Source organism: Manis javanica, chromosome 14 (assembly GCF_040802235.1).
Source record: "Manis javanica isolate MJ-LG chromosome 14, MJ_LKY, whole genome shotgun sequence".
Classification (NCBI taxonomy): Eukaryota; Metazoa; Chordata; class Mammalia; order Pholidota; family Manidae; genus Manis; species Manis javanica.
In genome coordinates, this window is record NC_133169.1 from 693,030 (window position 1) to 704,291 (window position 11,262).

Sequence of the window (11,262 nt, forward strand, 5' to 3'; positions counted from 1 at the left end):
TCAGGGTGATTCAGAAAAAGCTACTGAATTGTGGTGTGTGAACAAGGAGATGGGGCCCTGGGGACCCAGATCTTGTGCAATGAGCCGGGGCTGCTCTGCAGAGCCCAGGGAATGAGGGTCCCTGGGGAGATTCCCTCCTATCAAAACATGTAGAGAGACATTCAAAAGCCTGGCTATAGAAGCTAAATGGAGATTCCACTGGCGTGGAGGCCATTCCTAAACTCCCTGCCAGCACTACCAGCCTGGTCTTAACTGTCAGTCACTATCTATCAGACCTCAGGGGCAACTGCATCTCCCTGACACCTGGTGTGGTGTCAGAGCTGAGATGTGAGCTCCGTGCACGGCAGTCATGGAGGAGAGAAGACCCACAGCAGCAACCTCATCATGACCCTCTGTCTGCATGGTACCAATGGGCCCTAGAGGGGTGTCTTCTAAATTTTAGTAAAAATAAAAACTTCTCAATCACCCATTAAGACATTTGGCTATGACTATAACCTCAGAGAAAAACACGTAATTATAGGTTTTCCGATCAGGTCTGTACATGTTTGTTTGTTTTTCAAAATTAGGTTTGATTAAAAATATTTCTAGTTGATGGAAATTTGGGTTGTTTCCAGTTTGAGGCTGTATAAAGAAATCTGCTATAAACATTTGAGTACAACTCTTTGGGTGGACCTATGTTTGTATTTTTCTTGAGTAAAAGAAAAAATAGAACTGGCGGGCGTTTGCTGTGCACAGATAGGGTTGGCTGCACAAGTTGCTCATGTGTTTAAATGTGCAGAAGTGACCATGTGACTTTCACTCCCACCAATGACATGCTTGAGCTCCAGTGGCTCCATTTCCTTGACATTGTTTGGTGTGGTTGGTTTTTAACTTTTTTGCTCTTCTAATGGTTATGTACTGGTATCTTGCTGTGGCTTTTTTTGAATCACCCTAATGACAAGCAGTCTTTCTCTGTGCTTACGAGTCATCTGCATATCTACTTTGATGACATATCTGTGAAAACATTTTGCTTTTCTGCCTGACTTCCTTCCCTGCATATAGTTATTTGAGATTCATCTCTGCCGTATGTGTCAGAAGTTCATTCCTTTTACTTGCTCAGTGGTATCAGATAGACTCAGTGTTTTATCCCTTCCCCTGCTGATGTGACTTTGGGTTGCCACCAGCTATGAGCTGTCACGTATAAAATGCCTGTTAATACTGGTGTATATGCATTTCCATGAATACATGCTTTCATTTCTCTTAAATACTTACACATGGAAAAGTTGGATTATATGGTATGTGGGTGTTCAGCTTTTCAAGAAACTGAAAACCTGTTTTGCAAAGTGGTTGCACCGCTTCATATTCCCGCCTGAAGTATATGGGGTTTTCGTTTGCTTTTTACTATATTATTCCTGAAATTCACATCTTATGTGAACATGTTAGAGACTGTCTCTTCCTCATATGTTTTTGAATACTGAAGATTTCCATGTTGACATTTCATCTGTGGACTAATGCCTTTAGAATGCAACCATTCTTGGGACAACTGAACATGGAAATGCATTTTTACTACAAATACAAAATTAGTGTTTGCTTCAGCCCTGGTCTGGTGTCAGAGCTGAGATGTGAGCCTCAGAGCTCCAGGGGGCACACCTGGCATCAGAGGCCCACACAGGAAAGGGGGGAATAAGAGATGGAGGGAGATGGCTGGATAGAATGCCAACCCCTGGCTCCAGCATTTGGCTGGGTGAGGTAATAAAGTCCACTTTTTGCCTTACAAAGGGTGTTACATGCCATCACTGCTCACAAGCTGCGTGTTCTAGTTGAGGTCACAGTGCACAGACCACACGTCCTACAAGGAAGGCTAAGGAGGAATACAGTGTGCTAGTCAGTGGTGACTTTCTACCATATCGGTCCCCCAGCTGGACACCTGTCCCCAGGGCCCAGCAGCAGATTGTGAAGGGCACCCACCAGGAGGCAGGGGCACGGAGACCCCCAGCTGGCACCCTGTTCCAGCAGCTCCCCTTGTCTCCTGTGTTTCTGCAGCCTGTCCTACAGGGGCCTCAACAGGAAGCACTGGTAAATGGATGGTGCTTAGGCATTAATATGTCTGCTTGTAAAATACTTGTGCAATTTTATAATTCTATGCCTCATTTACTCATGTTGACATCCTCACTTGGGCTTTGTCACCACTAATATGTTCTCACATGTTTCTTGAGTTTTGAAGTTGAAAGGCGTTGTGTTAGACAGTTCACAAACTATGTTAAATGTTTGAAAGTTGTCCACAGATAAAAGATATGAAAACATTAAACCTTCCTCTTATTTTGAATGACCAAACTGGTTCAAATAAATCTTTGTCTACCTGGGGCAGTCTAGTTATCCCTGAAGAAAATCCCACTAACAAGTGGTCAGGCCAAGAACCTCTTACTGACCATGTGTCATCACGGTGTATGTACAAATGCGGACTAGAGATGTTGTAGGATTTGACGTGTAATTAGCCCCGAAGTTACCTTTGCTGATGCTTAGTCTGGACAAAAACAAAAACAAAAAGGTGCGTTCACCCTCAGCTTTCTGGTACCCAAGGACAGTCCTTTCCTCTAAGGCCCTCCTTTCCTTTCACGCCCACCAGAGCCCTGCGAAATGGATATCGTAGAATGCTGACAAGATCTGCCTTTTTGCAATCTGGAAACTCATAAAAGACAGCCTTTGGACTATTTTTTTCTCCTCTCAGGAAAGAATTTAGTCAGATGATGAACCATAAATGCATCGGTAGTCCATGGGTCACAGGGCCCTCAGCGTGATTTAATTTAATAAATATTCCACACAGAATCCATGTAGCTCAGATAATGTGAGCGATGAGACCTGGAGGGTAATTTTCAAGGTGACGGAACTTGCAGAGTGGGTGACCTTCAAGTCAGTGATGGAGAAACCACGGTTACAGAGGGATACCTGCGTCTACCGCCGTCCGGCCTGGCCAAGGCCATCGGACCAGATCAAATCTAATGAGACAGGAGGCTGGCTTTAAATTCAGTTCAAGGAGTACTGAGAGCCTCCCCTTAAGGCCGATCTAACCCTTCGATCCTGGAGTTTCAAATTTGTAAAGTGTTTTGCAGCTTATCAAACATGATCATCAAATTTCTCAGAGACACAAGTAGACTCAATATTTTCAAGAGTCCGTGGGGCTTAAAAACAGAAAACTTGCTCCCCCAAAAGTGGTGAACATCAGGTACAAGACTGCAAATGTGAGACTTCGTATTTCCGAAGACCTTAGAACAACGACTTTCTCAAGGTTACTGCCTAGAAAACACTTGGACTGATAGAGGTTGAATTTTTTCATTAATACATGAACCCTAGATAAAAGCCAGTATTCCTGGTAGCAACGCATTATCTTTCTCCTGGGACTAGAAACGTGGCTTTGTCTAGGAGTGCCAGACAGCACCGTCCGTGAAGTACAGAGCCTCCTCCCTCTCTGAATATTCATGAACCCAGATGCCTAGGAAATGTCAGATTACGGATACTCTTGTGAAATTGCGTGGCGGAAACTGCTTCATATACAGTTTGGGGAAAACTAGTTCCAGGCGCTAGTCTCTGATTTTACTAAGTGTTCAGCTGCAGATCCATTTCCTTACTTAACACAGTCTTTATTAACACTGAAAGCTTGGGTGGGAATCTCAGTTTCTCTCACACAAATCTGCTTACGTGGCTCTATCAGCAGACCAAGACCCCTGTCACAGCATCACATCCTTTATAGCCTTCCCATTACGGACAACCGGCACAGGTTAACACCTACCCCCAGAAGTCATTCGCTTCCACAAATGTCTATTTTCTGCCCAAGTGGAATGGCGAATTATGAGACACCATTGGGTTGGATGTGCTGAGGGAGAGAAGAACTCACCTTCACCATAAAAGGCTTGATCTGGATAGCCAAGGGGGAGTGACGTGCAGTCCTACACACCTTAGCCCGCCCCTGCATGCTCATTCTTACAGTCAGTACCCCTGAAGTTTGCCTTGAGACCCCGGAACAGCTATCAAACTGCCAAGTGCCACCCAGCAGCCAAGTAGGGCTGTGGGATGCAGAATGCGGAGTCTGTGGGCATACCGTCTCAAGGCCTCCTGCTGCACTTGGAATAAAACCTCAGCCCTTCACCACAGCCTCAGCTGTGCGGCGCGGCTTCTGTCTGCTCCCCATCTCCCCTGGTCTGCTCTCTGCCGTCTCCTGCTCCAGCGCACGGCCTCTGTCAGCACACACGGATCCCAGGGCCCTGCCTGGACACTGTCGCGTGCTGGCCTCCTTGTCCCTGCACGTGCTCCCCATGGTCCCCCCAAATCCTCCTGGAGCTCTCTCTTGTCTTCAGTGTCTCGGCCACATTCTCCTCCACCCTCCGCTGCAGGGCTCTCCCCAGACGCCTGGCTCTGGCCTCTCGGTCACTCTCTGGCATTTCTCCCTGACTAATTCCTTTTGTTTTTCTTCATAGTACTGACTATGCCCTGAAGTAGGAAACCTGGCTTAGTAACATGCTGCCCTTCCAGCAAAGCCCATTTAGCGTCTGGCTGTTGGGGACAGAATGCTGGTCCTGCTCAGAACAGGAGCTCTGCACCCCATGTGTTGTAGCTGCCTGGGTCTGAATTAGAGGCTCTGCCTTAAGTGATGAGAGTTGCACAGTGTCTGGCTTAAACCACAGAAATCCTTGAAAGGAAAACGGGGGGACAGAGGTCGGTCACTGTGCAGTTGGAATCAAACACGTAGGTCCGGGGGGAGCCGATCTACACGAGGCAGAGACAGGGCTGGGCGTGCAGCTTAGGACCTGGACAGGAGGCGGGTACCATGCCTTGGCAACAATCAAGGAGAGGAGACGAGTATGTGGGATGGTTGGCAGAGTCCAGGACTAGCGGCCGAGCCACATGCTTGATGGATGTATTATTTCACTTCATTGGAAAATACTTGGGGGTAAGTGAGTCTTGGAGGGAGAGTTGTTAAGTTTTTATTCTCTTCAGTAAAACTGTTTGACACATGCCCACAGAGGCCGTGTGATCCACGACACCCCCCCCACCCCGCTGTGCACCCCCAGCCGTGGGAAATGCCGCGGTCACGCTCCACACTTCCACGTGCCTCGTGGAGTTCACACCCGCCCACAACCTGGGATTCGGGGATGAGGAGACGATGCGAACAAGGAACAAAATAAAGGTTTTTATTTGATCTGTTTTCTTTCTTCCTCTCTGTTTTAAGAGAATCTGATGAGCAGAGCTTCAGGGTGTTCTTCAGTTACGGTGACGGTTTCGTTTCCCCCAAGCAGCAGAGGGTAAAGCATCAGATGTGCAAGGACACTTGTTTTCCGAGTCCCAGTGGGCCCTGCGTCCTCCTGCCCACGTGTGCACCCCATCCAGTGGTCATGTCTTCTTGAGCGGCCTCTCGAAACTGCACAGTTAGCAGAAGGCTCTGTCCTCCATTTCCTGCTTGCCAGGACACCTGCCAGGCGAGCTTTGTGTGCAGAGCCCATAAGCTCTGGTCTATGGGACACACACAGTGTTTCTGGAACCTTCTTAAGGGTAGGAGGTTGAACGGTCAAAAATGCTGCATCCTTATCTCAACTTTGTCACTCACGTTTCACGATCTGGTAACACGGCCCGCTCCCCACCCCCGCCCACCCGCCCCGCCGTGGGGATGTGTGGCTCACAACGATCAGCGTGTGTGTAAAGCACTTGGGAAAGAGTAAACAGTGATGGAAACACAGCGGGATTCAGAAGTTCCAGAACGGTCTGCGGGGTGGGCCCTACCAGAGCTTCCCAGAGGGCTTCAGAGAGCTGCAGCCATCAGCTAGGAAGCCTCCCCATATGCTGGCGCATCGCTTACACACATTAAATGTGGGCTATTTAACCCATTCCTAGGCCAGAAGTTGTTACTGTTTTCCTAACGGGTAGGGCCTTAGTTCATAATGCCAGGATGCAGTGATGGCATGTGCATGTGTTCCTTGACATCTGATTTGTTCTAATGAGGATGGTGGAAAATTAAAGTCCAGGCATTTGCAGTGACAGTAGGGGGCCGTGAGAGGGGAAATCTCCTACCTCTCTGGTGTTGTTCAAGAAGTGTGAGAGCCTTCAGCAGTCCGGAGCATTCAGAGCATCTTCCTGTCACGGTCATCACCGATGTGTCTGCTGTCCGAGCTCACGGTGCCCTTGAAGGGCGGCCCTGCTGCCTCCAAGTCAGCCTCGGGCGCTGGGTGCTTCACTGACTCGGGCACACCTCAAGCCCTCTCCTTGGGTACCCCGGACCACCACTGCCTCTCGGTCCTGCCACCCCCCAGGCCGCTGGGAAGGAAGAGGCCACTCACGTTGGCAGCAGTGTCTACACTGAGCCTGGGGAAGAGGGAACTAGTAGCTGATTATGAAGTTATACTTGCTCCTCCGTTTCACACATTTATTGAAGACTTTCCAAGGTGTCTGGGGTTTCCAAAGTTAAAAGACAGGGTCTCCAACATTAACAACCTGGCAGGTTTCAAATTCCTTCATGAAGCTGATCTAATGGGGTCCCTGAGTCGAGGCCACTCTCCATGGTGGGAGCCCAGCAATGCTACATATTCCTGCTTGACGGCAGAAAAAACTGAAGCTCAGAAAAGCAGTGTAACTCACATGCACTCAGTGGGTGGAAACGCCAGGAGTGCCCCAAGATCCAGTTTCAGGAGCTTTGCTACTACACTCTGACCTCGGGGCCCAGGGATTCCTTCTGAAAGGAACAGCTTCAGTTCAGGGGTCCTTCCCTAAAATGACCCCATAAAGGGTGTTACCCAGATTCACACCTTGGGAGCGTGATGCCAACTGGCTCACCGTCTGGGAGGAAAATTCGTGAGCCACTGTGGCCCTGGGGTGGGGGGAGCCCACTCTTGGGGGGCAGGCAGATCACAACTCAAATACCAGCCCCTAGCACCCAGAGGTGACATTGATCCCTGTGTCCCTTGATTGCTGAGAAGTTCTGACCACCTGCTGGAAGGACCGGAAGACGGAGTGAGAGCCCACGTGACACACGTGGACGCGACATGCATGAAGATAGCCCGCATGACGTGCGTGGGTTGACATAACCCACCTGAAATGCGTAGGCCACTGCCTGGCACGCAGCCCAGAAGATGGGCTCCAGAAGGGTTAATGCCCCCCCCCACAGACACGTTATCCAGCTTGTGTGCTTGCTAACAAATATCAACTGCGTACCCACTCTCTGGGAGCCCCTGCTGAGAAGTCAGGGTACAAACAGAAACAACATGGAATCCTGGCCTCAGGGGGCCCTCTGTACCCGGGCAGGAGGGGCCCTTCCTTGTCCCGAGCTGAGGGAGATAAAGGCTGGGCTGGGGCCTGGGGAGAACCTTCTCCACTGCTGCGGGCAGAGGGCAGGGGTCGGGGGCCCCATGCCCCAGGCGGGACGGTGGGCCTGTGTGGGCTGGATGCACCGTCCCCTCTCAGACCCACCCAAGGGGAAAGGTGCAAGGTGCTGGGAGCACCTGGCCCACACGCTGGGGGTGTCCTTCTCACCTGGGTGCGCTCTGTCCTGCCTGTCCATTCCCCCCTGCTCCCAACACGGGATGCTGGTCCGTGTGCATGTGGAAGACAGAGGCAGAGACCCAGAATTAACAGCTGCCACACCGCGCTGGTCCAGAGCAGAGGCACTTCTACTGAAGAATTTCAAAGGCGGTCCAAAATAAATGTGAACACGTACATTCTGAGCGCCCCAAAGTACTTTCTCAGACCACTTGTCTCCTGAGGAAAATGTGCAGTTTCTGCTTCTGGCCAGGCTGGAACCTGTCCCAGAGTCCACCTCACCTTGCCAAAGCTTTGATCCTAAAGAAACATTTCAGCACTTCAAACGCAATCCCACAACAGGGCTTGTGGCAAACGCATTTCACATTCGTGATTGTTGGGATTCACAAAGACTCTCCCAAACTTAGCATGAGGCCTGTACCTCAGGCCCACTCCCATCTTCCCCAGGCCCTCCAGGCCCTCACAGGCCCCCGCAGGCCCCACAGGCCCCCATAGTGTCCCCCAGGCCGTGGCAGACCCCCACAGGCCCCTGCAGGCCCCACAGGCCCCCATAGTGTCCCCCAGGCCGTGGCAGACCCCCACAGGCCCCCGCAGGCCCCCATAGTGTCCCCCAGGCCGTGGCAGACCCCCACAGGCCCCCGCAGGCCCCACAGGCCCCCATAGTGTCCCCCAGGCCGTGGCAGACCCCCACAGGCCCCCGCAGGCCCCACAGGCCCCCACAGGCCCCCATAGTGTCCCCCAGGCCGTGGCAGACCCCCACAGACCCCCGCAGACCCCCTCAGGCCCCCGCAGACCCCCACAGGCCCCCTGCAGGCCCAGAAGCTGTTGCTTCAAATCAAACCTCCCTGTTCAACACGCTTCAAGGGCTGCTAAGATTCCCACTGTTGTGTAGACCATGTCCCTCTTAGACTGGAAGTGAGAAGGACCTGGCTCTGGCCTCAGGCGGCCAAGGCACATGGCACACCTTCAAACACACGCGTGACACCTGCGGGGCTTGGCTGTTACCTTCCCAAAGCTCGGAGCACACTTAAGGGTCACCCCAGGTCGGCGAGCGCCGTGTGTCGGGCTGTCTTCTTCTCCAGCAACAGCAAAGCCAGGGTAGGTGGGAGCCGAGCTCAGCTGCCACAGCGCCACCCAGGAGGGGCAGGAGGGAGCCCGCTGGTGCTCGGAAGGAGCGGCCAGCGTGCTAGGCCCACAGCTCCCTGGACTTCACAGGGGCTCAGTCGTTTGTGGTCTGTGTGACCCTGGACTTCTTTTTCCGTATTTTCACAGAGATGTTGAAGTTGTTCTAAAAGATTCTTCCTCGGAGCGCTGTACCCGTTTCCCTCCTCCAGTTACACATTCTCACCGCCAGCGAGCTCGGCTGTGTTTGAGCCCCGGAACACGGGGAGCGGCCTGCCTTGTCCTCTGCCCTCTTACGACTCTGGGAATGAAGGAGACGTATCCACTGTCTAGCACGCAGTGTGCTGAATTTCATTTAATATTTGTAACCACTTTACTTTGGTATCTGCTCCCCTGGCAAGGACGGAGCGTCGCCTCCCTGCGCGCAGCTGGCAAGGGCGGGCCTGGGCTGTGACTCCTGAGGTCTGTCCACTTCCAAAATCTGCATGTTATTTCTGCTTTTCGTCTTCCAGGTTTGTTCCTGTCATTCACTGTAAACTATCTGGGCCATACTAATATCGTTTGGATAGACGCTCAGAAAAGAAGATCAATCAGCCTCTTTGTCGTTGTTATGGGCACTGAGGCGTTAACGGTTTATTTTCTGTCCTGCTTTTCCTAAGCATTTGGTTTTCTTTTCTGGTTTTCCTAAGCATTCAGTTGGCCGAGTTACTGTCCTTATTCCAGAGGCTGGGAATGAGAGGACAGCCAAGAGTCTGACCTGTTCTCCAGGAATTCATTCAAGTCATGCCAAACCTTTCTTTGACGTGGGCTTCCTTCCCAAAGACCCTAATTTGGAGTGGCTTGGTTTCATGACCCGTGATTGGGAGACTTTATTGCATAGAAACAAGCTACACAATCCCCCGGAGAAACACGAAAGCCGTCACCGGCCAAGGAGACCCAGGGATCCCACGGGTGAGGAAGGATCTGTAAGAGGTTATTTTTAGAGGAAAAAGAGGATTGTTGGAAGCAATAACGTTTCTTAGGTTAGGTTTGTCGTTCGGCCTCTTAGACAGCTTCTATAGGATGGGACTTAAAATCGAAGTTTGTTTTTTTCTCAATCTGACACACATAATCATTTCAGAAAAAAATATATGTGGGCTAACAAACAAAATGAACATACATAATTCCGCCCACCCAGACATAATGACAATAGACATCTTGATATGGAAACTTCCAGCCCTTTTCTTCTCCACATATAATTTAATAGAAATGGAATCATAACCTATCTTTGAAACTTGCTCTTTTTCATTTAATATTATGAATACTGATTGATATCAATAGGAAATATTAATGACCCAATAATTAAAGATCTTACAGTATGACACTGCATGCTGTACCATAATTTACTTAACCTGTAGGCTTAGACAGTTTCCAATTTTTCTACTATAAATAATGACTCAATGAATGCCACACAAAAGCCTATATCAAGAGGGAAAATGATTATCTATAATCAACAGATTATTGCTATCTAATATTCCACATGTTTGGAAGTGGATTATTGGGTTAAAAGTATACAAAATCTTAAGGCTTTTGATAGATGTCCCCAAATTATTTTTCCAAAAACTGTGCTAACATACATAGCAGTGTTTGACTGTGTCCATTTCCCCAAGCCCACGGGTTGATAGAAATAAATGTCATTTCTGTGGCTTTAATATCCATTTATTTGATTAGCAAAAATGGTGCATAAATTCTACTATTCCTTCTGGCCATGTGTATTTCTTATTTTGTGACTTGCTAATCATTTTCTTTGGCCCGCTATTTTCCACCCTGGGATTTGTTGTCCACTTAGTGAATTGCACAGACACTTGTTACTTTAAACATAGTAATACGTTATATATTGCCAATACTTTTTCCCATTTGTCCTTTTTTGCCTTTTAATTTTTCTTAAATTGTTTCATGTAACAAACTGAAGTTTTATATTCCCTGGTAGTCAGATCTGTCTAAACTCCTTTGTTCGATTTTCCCTTAGTTTCAGGCTTAGACCATCCTGAGGACTTGAAATTAACTTTGAAAAAGTCCAATTTACGATACCTAAGCTCTCTAAAAAACTCATTCAGTACGTGTGCTTCTGATGTGATACTGGGTCTCATACTGTGCTTCCAGGGACAACCAGTTTCTCACAGCTGCAGCCAAGGTGCTGTGCCATTAAATGTGAATAACAGCAACTTTCCCAGTTTTTCAGAAAAATTAATTTAATGGAATATCTTTCAATTCCAAGCTTTCCCATGGTTTTCCCAAGTTTTCAAAGATGTTTGATGCTGCTATATACCTGTTGCCTTTATTACTATCTAATAAAATCTGGTATCATATTATACATTCCATTTTTCTAAATTTAATATGTCCATATTAAGCGGTGGTGTGCAAACATCACTATTACTTCCAGATGTTTTACTAAAACTGACAACTTCGCCAATCTCGACTGTCTGGTCTGCATTTGCTACAGCGAAGAACCTCAAAGGGAAAGAACGTCCCCCACAGCAGAATTAGAAAACTGGAGACTAAGAGTGATGATTTGATAATTGCTGATCGTGTCTTACTTTCCTTAAAATATCATTTCTTGATCACTAATATCACTGACAAATGCACTCAATGACTATGATC

The 11,262-nt window shown here is 48.8% G+C and overlaps 1 long non-coding RNA gene across 1 annotated transcript; it reads right to left on the reverse strand.

Annotated features, from left to right (window-relative positions):
• Positions 1–5,632: 5,632 nt before the first annotated feature.
• LOC118973468 (uncharacterized) lies at positions 5,633–9,227 on the reverse strand. The gene is made up of 3 exons (XR_012124973.1): positions 8,506–9,227; positions 7,495–7,800; positions 5,633–6,954 (listed from the first exon to the last, which is right to left on the reverse strand). It is a non-coding gene; the product is annotated as an uncharacterized lncRNA (long non-coding RNA).
• Between the last annotated feature and the right edge of the window lie 2,035 nt (positions 9,228–11,262).